Source organism: Leptidea sinapis, chromosome 4, assembly GCF_905404315.1.
Source record: "Leptidea sinapis chromosome 4, ilLepSina1.1, whole genome shotgun sequence".
NCBI lineage: Eukaryota > Metazoa > Arthropoda > Insecta > Lepidoptera > Pieridae > Leptidea > Leptidea sinapis.
The window spans coordinates 14,970,451-14,978,437 of NC_066268.1; the positions used below are offsets into that span (position 1 = coordinate 14,970,451).

General features: G+C 33.9%; 1 non-coding gene across 1 annotated transcript; it reads left to right on the forward strand.

Moving 5' to 3' along the window:
• Positions 1–2,527: 2,527 nt before the first annotated feature.
• Positions 2,528–2,601, forward strand: Trnat-agu (transfer RNA threonine (anticodon AGU)). The gene has a single exon. It is a non-coding gene; the product is annotated as a tRNA-Thr (tRNA).
• The last annotated feature ends 5,386 nt before the right edge of the window (positions 2,602–7,987 follow it).

Sequence of the window (7,987 nt, forward strand, 5' to 3'; positions counted from 1 at the left end):
AAAAAAATATTCAAAAATAAAATACATAACTCACCTCAAATAAATAATTTGTTACGTTTTTTATAGTGATAATTCTAGGATTAATACACAAATAAAATTTGAAAACAAAATTTTATGAACGATGCGGGACTCGAACCCACAACCTCATATCGATTTCAAAACATAACAAATTGTTTAGATTTGCAAGAGTGACATCACAAGTCAATTTTCTAATATGCAAATATTGGGGTTGAGCAGGTATCAACTGTAAAGTAGATTCTATAGATGAAGCCACAACCTGAAAGTTGAACAAAGCATACAAGATTTTATGAAGATACGTTACTCGAACGATAGATCAGTAGGAAGAGCACTCGCACGGAACGCGAAAGGTCGTGGGTTCGAGTCCAGACTCGTATTATGACATCGCTTATAAAATTTTGTTTTCAAATTTCACCTAAATAAATTAATTTTCCATAATTTCCTATAAGTAAGTAATCTAGTAGCCGCTCGCTAGGGTTGCCACTAATACTTTGTGCCGTCTTATGCAACCACGTAAGGGTAATTAAAATTTTATATCCTAAATATATAATTTGATTCTTTTAAAAATTTGAAATTTTCAATATTTTTTGTACTATTAAGTTTAGATAACTCTACCTATCTATATCTGTAGCGCCATAATACAAAAGATACTTATATATTCACTTATACATTACAGGAGCTAAATTGCCATATTCGCTTAAATATTATTATTTGTGGCAACGTTGTGGTCATCCCTATCTCTAAAATATCTTCAAGAACAGGCGCAGCTTGTGGTGTTGCAATATTATAAGTATTATTTAATAATTCGTTGATATGTTCGCATTATTCTTTGGATACCCATTTATTACATAAGATATTATTGTTATTAATTATTTATTTTTTATAAGGTATGTATATAAGTACATTACCAAACTTTCTAGAAACTGTGATAATCATAATGTTAACAGCAGCAACAAACATAAGCTTGTTATGCCTACTACTGTCATTTGTTGGGATATTAATGTTAATAAAGGTTGCTTTTACAATATGATCCCAAAAATTGTATAAAACAAATGTGTTTGGAAATTCAAAAGAATTGTTAAGAAATGTTTATGTGGTAAAGGTAGTACTTATAACATGTAAGTATTGTTACAGCCATAGTAAATAACTCTATTTGTTTAATAAGAGTGGACGTTGAGTTTCTTGTATGTTTTTCTCACGAGCTCTACTATTTCTGAACATATAGTAGAATCAGTAATTCAAATTACTTGAATATTATTATAAAGCGCTTAGTTTATGCCTAACTGAATAAATTTTATTTAACTTTGACTAAGTTATTTAGATTTGTTTGTTATGTCTCACACTGTGACATAACCAAAATTATGATGTCCCCATCACGACACAGAACCGTGACAAATGTGTGTTCCTTATCTCGCTGTGTTATGTGTATTTCATGGTATTTCTGTTATATCCAATAGACGTCGTGAGAAAAACCATTGTTTGTAAATTAGCAGTGAGAAGAACATACGAGAAACATGCCACTCTTTGTCCAACTCCCTCATGAAAGGTCGTGCACCGTGCGTCGTACAACATAGATATAACATGTTATATTACGACTCAGACCAGACTATTATTATTAATACTGTATAATGGTAAGCCATTAAACTCTTGAAATGAAATTCTTGAAAATTGAATGGGTAGGTATTTTTTATGGAATAGGAGGACAAACGAGCGTACGGGTCACCTGGTGTTAAGTGATCACCGCCGCCCACATTCACTGGCAACACCAGAGGAATAACAAGAGCGTTGCCGGCCTTTAAGGAAGGTGTACGCGCTTTTTTTGAAGGTACCCATGTCGTATCGTCCCGGAAACACCGCACAAGGAAGCTCATTCCACAGCTTTGTAGTACGTGGAAGAAAGCTCCTTGAAAACCGCACTGTGGAGGACCGCCACACATCCAGATGGTGGTGATGATATCCTAACTTGTGGCGTGTCGTGCGAAGGTGGAAATGTAGGTGACAGAAGTATATCTGTTTAACAGACAGACAGACAGACGGGCGGAGGGATAATGCAGTCGTTATCTTTGAGTACAAAGCCCTAGAAAGGGTTAGAACTAATAATTTTGGAACTAGTAGTAGTTCGAACAGCATATACTTCTTTTTAAATAAATATAAATTAATCAATGCAATATTTAATTTGAATAAACTAATTAATTTATTAATTCAAATCCGTTTGTGTAAAATTAATACAGTGAAATAAATAAAATATTTATACATGTTACTGGTCAGATAAACAACAAAAGTTACTAAAGCTAAGAGTTGACTACAATCAATCTTATTCGATATAATTTTGAATGTAAAAAAATAATGACATGTTATTATTAGTAGTTTGTTTCAATAGAAACAAAATATTCAACTTCAAACTAATTAGCTATCGGCAAACGATACATAAATAAAAAATAATATTCTTACATGTAATATTATAATCTTGAAAATAATACAGAGTAGCTATTTCAACCATGACGACAGCGGCGCCGTGGCTTAGTTGGTTAAAGCGCCTGTCTAGTAAACAGGAGATCGTGAGTTCGAATCTCGCCGGGGCCTAGCTTGTTACCTTTTTTAGCATTTTTTATTTTGCACTTAAATCTTTTCAACACTTTTTATTATGTATTTGTATATTTTTAGCATTTTTTATCAAGAATTATTTCATTTATTAAATTTATTTAGGTACGTAATAAATAGTATATTGGGACTAATTACTACTATATTACTACAACATAGATATAAGATCTTTATCAGAATATAATATTATTAGTTTACAGTATATATGTTTACAGGAAGGTGTGCGCGCTTTTTTTGTAGCTTTGTAGTACGTGGAAGAAAGTTCCCTGAGAAACGCTTTTTTTCAAAGCTTATTACATTTAACTACATTAAATAATATGTGCCATTTTTTTCGATGTTATTTTGCCATTTCATATGTAGTGACAATATGATCCCGTTGCTGTAGAAATTTTGGGACTTCTGAAATAAAAAACGGGCAAGTAGTTTAGCAATTCTCTCTTTTATTAACTATAACCTGCATAAAAAGTTCTGGAGAGATCGAAACAGGTCTAACTCGAAACTAAAACTTATGTATGTAGTAAGTACCTACTTAAGTATGTATAATACTACATCCGAAAAGGCTTATTCCCGACCAATTGTGTATTTTCCATTTTATATATTTATAGCCGTACAAAAAAACTTGGAATAAATTTATACCTGAGAATAATCTAAGAATATGCAAATTGTTGACTATATCGTTGACAACAATGTCAACACATTGATAATTCTGAAGTGTTCATCTTTTCAAATAAACGCGATAAACATTATACGCCCGAAAAAAACAATCAGCATCTATTTGTAAACATCTTGCATATTCTTGGTTTATTCTCAGGTATAACTTTATGCCAAGTTTATTTGTAGGTGCGTTATTGTTTTAAATATACTGTCACGTGCGTACAGACTCAAATTAAAGTTAAGTGTTCCGGAGGCGCGGGTAATATCGCGGGCAATCATAACGAGTAATGTGTGCGTCGATTCACCCGCGCCGCTCCATCGCCTCGTTTTTTCTTCAGTATAGTTTATTTTTATTGGATGTTCTGTTAATTACGTTCTTTGGCGAGGGCCGTGACTCGATCGAAATTATTCTAGGGAGCTATTGTGATGTGATATGACATTAAAAATCATCGACATTTATTCGACTGTCGAATTTTATGATTATAGTTTTCTATTCATCATTACTTAAAAAACAGTCAAGTATAATTCAGACTCGAACACGATTTTGTTCCATAATACAAGATATCACTTGTTTTTTTTTTCAAAGAAATATATTTTAATTTAAATGGAGGCCTTTTTGAAAATCGCCATCTTGGTTTTAATTATTTGTTGTTAAAACACGGCTATATCATTAATAGTATTGAATATTAATAATACACACGATCAAACTTTCAGCTGCCTAAAGATTGCAGTTTATGTGATGCAGCCCGCTGACAGAAGAAAAAACAAGAAAGAAGAAGATTGAAAACGGGTACGGCCAAAAAAACACAACTAGGTTGTAAAGTCGCTTGAGAATCGAACAACCTATATGATAGATACCTAATCTGAACATTACAATATAACTGGTTAGTGAGCGCTCAGATTTTGTTTGGGATTGTGTTGAAAACATTTTTATCTCTTCGATGCAATATTCTTCTTAGAATTTTTTGTCTTCTTTCAGAATTTTTAATAATTTAACTTTAATTTACCAAAACTAGTTTTATTTTATTTTTATGTTTGCTTGTAGCCATAAATCCAATTACTTAAGTCAGCTTAAGTATGTACAAATACATACTTTTAAACTAATTATACAACATGGCTGACAAATATTATACAATATTATCGAACAAAAAAACTCAGTAATCTGTCAGAACATAGGTTCAGTGGTGAAGATCGAATAAAACATAAACTAGAAGTATATGAAATGTTCTAAATAAAAATATAATCCTCCTGACGTTGGCATCAAATGATGAAATAAGATTATTCTCCTCTAATAAAGAATACATCTTTCCATCCAATCATTCTTGTTACGACTTTTGCCGTGAAATAATATATCTACAAGAACACAATAGGTCACTCGAAGAATGCGCATAAAAGCGTCTTCACACAAACTTGCGTCTTGTTTTTGCTACACGCATTTATTGATTGAGCTATACCAGGTGAACAGTTATTGGTTTAATGACAGCGGTGTAGTTAAAGGAATGAAGCAGTATTAGTTAGCGGGCTTGATAACTGCAAGTTAATTGTGTGAAGCGACCATAACTACAGAACAATTATCATTGGAAGGAATATCGGTGTTGTTAGTATACGGTAATTGTAGCCCATTAAAAGTATATTAACAATAGCAAGGACATATTGTTAAAGTCCCAAATTAAAGCATAGAATGGTGTTTTATTACAAGAATTCATTTTTGATAACATTACAGTCCATATTATATAGATAACTATTAATGTTAATTTGATATAAAACCATTTGCCCGCATGCTTCGCAGAGCTGCTCGAATCGTCGAGAATCCAGTACTCTGTGTAATGCTAGATCTCTTGTGGATGGAGACATCACTTCATCGTGTGTCTCCACCACACTTATTACGGAAAGTGTTCCAGGAAGCTATGTTACCTGATTCCTAATTCCAAGTTCCAATATCGCACTACACTTCATACAAATCGTCTACATCAGGATGTGTTAACTGTAATTATAAAAGAACTTTCTTTCACGTACCTTCCTATAGGATGGACTATGGTGCCAACATTTATATATTATAAGGTCAATAACTCCCATTGATTCCTCTAGCGTTGCAAGAGTAAATGAGCGACGGTGATCACCTAGCATCAGGTGACTTCAGTTTGTCCTCCAAATACAAAAATAAAAGACTAATAAGACATTGAATTATGATTCAGGGAGAACTCAATGTGTTATTTAGATTTGCATAGACTATAGCCTCTAGTTTCATATTTAATACAATTAATGTTACTTAGCGGAATAATAAAAGCTTAGATCATTTTTTTATGGAAAAAATGAGGACAAACGAGCGTACGGGTCACCTGGTGTTTAGTGATCTCCTCCGCCCACATTCTCTTGTAACACCAGAGGAACCACGGGAACGTTGCCGGCCGGTCATTTATTCTTCTAGATAGACTGTGACACCTGTGAAAACTTCGAAAAAATGAGATTGACAGTTAAGGTCTATTTTGAGCTCAATGCAAGCACAATAATACAATGTGACATACAAATCGCGAGCGTAAGACGTAGCTTGTCGAGCACACTAAAGTAATAAACCTGGCCTGTTTTCATTGGATGTCTAGCAGTAAGAGGCTCTCATTGAAGGCTTTCTTACCAATAAGGACAATATTGACCTGATAGTTGCAATCGAAAAACTATTTACAATAATTATTATACCATTCAAAGTATTTTCTTTTACAACTAGTTAAATTCAACATAAAGAAATTCCAATAGAATTAAAATCATAAAAGTTACAATAAAAACGTAATGATTTAATCACCAACCGGCTTGTTCGTGGCGCCTCCACTCGTTGTCTATAATTAACAAATAATTCCATAATACACCGCGAACAATCTATGATAATCCATAATTCTTAATTATCATTGGTTGATCACCAAGCCATCGGATAGCCAGCCTTACGAATTTGATTGGGTCTATTAGCTATTAAAGATAATTTAATGAACAGGCCGTGGAATTGAATATATTCACATATAACTAGGATGTAAAATAAAAAGTTGTGAGCTCAATTTATAACGTGGTACTACAGTTCACTCGTTACAAATGATTGTTATTATCATATATCTTGGAATATATTAAAAATTTAGTAAAATATTTTCAATTTTTTTTTTCTATTTGTACACCTCTACGACCTCTACTTTTTACCTAAGTCTAAGTGCTTTTGTGCCTTTTTGATATTCGCCAATTTGGCGCTGGCCATATAGCGAGAGTCTGCGGTACTAAAACTAGTGATGACAACCTTAGAAAACTATTTACAAAAAAAAATTACTTTATTATGATGATTCCTGTAGTATAAATAACACGGAAAACGACCGAAATGAATTCAAAATGCAATATTAATACACTGGCCTTCAAAAGTAAGTATCACACTTTTAAAATTGGGATAACGTTTTAAATTCACAAGATATACTTTTGAAATAAAAAGGACTCCAAAGAGAATTTAATTTTGTACATAAAAACTTTATAGTCGGTAACCTTCTTTTAAGAATTGGCTGAAAGAAAACTTCAAAAACAAAACCATTCCTTTTTCAAAGTGGACGTTTCCGAATTACAATTTTACCATTCACATTTTTTTTTCTGTTTTAAATTTTTTTCAAGATCGATGGGCCTTGTTTTAAAAATTTATGCTAAAAATCACATAACATTTATTTATCATGCCTCTTTCAGTTGAAGAATGTGCTAGGATCATGGCTTTTCTGGAACTAGGCATCAGTATGCGTCGCACTGCACTGCAAGAATGGTGGGTGTGACGGTACGAACGGTCCAGAAGGTAAAGCGAAGGTACGAAGAGACTGGACACCATCTGAGGAGACCTTGTAATGGCAGACCCAGGTGTACCAGTGCCCGAGAAGATCGTTATATTATTTCCACTGTGTTAAGAAATCGCCACCAAAATGCAGTTGAAGTCCAGCAACAGCTACTTCAGACCCGGAGGGACTACATTAGTGACAGTACAGTGAGAAGAAGACTTGCTGAAGCAAATTTGAAACCCCGAAGACCAGCGAGTGGCCCAAAACTCGAGAGACAGCATCGAGTAGCGAGACTGCGATACGCCCGTGAACACATCCCACTGGATGAAGAAGAATGGTCAAGAATTTTGTTTGCAGATGAGTCTCGATTCTCCCTTTACACGTCTGATGGAAGGCGAAGTGGATATGCTCAAGAGATTCTCAATGAGTATGCAGGGCCGTATTTAGCAAATATGGGTGATGGATCGATGCTGATGCATGATAATGCCCGGCCACACACGGCTCATATCGTACAAGAGTATATTCAGGAGGTCGGTTTCAGCGTGATGGCTTGGCCATTAAGAAGTCCTGATCTCATCCCGATTGAACACGCCTGGGATGAGCTTGGGAGGCTAGTCAGAAATCGCAGACCACCACCTACTACCCTCAGGGCACTAAAGCAGGCCCTGGTAGAAGAATGGGAGAATATTCCCCAACATCGGCTCCGAAACCTAGTGTTCAGTATGCCAAACCGGCTCGAAGCTCTAATCAGAGCTCGAGTAGGCAATACCAGTTATTAAAAATTAAATAACTTGTAATACATTTTAGTTGATTTTTTTTACACTAAACTAAAAATAACTATTTTCATTGTTTTATCTTTTTTAAGTTAAAAATGTTACTAATGTATAATTTTAGTTTCTAAGAATTAAAGCCTATAAAATTTGCAAAAA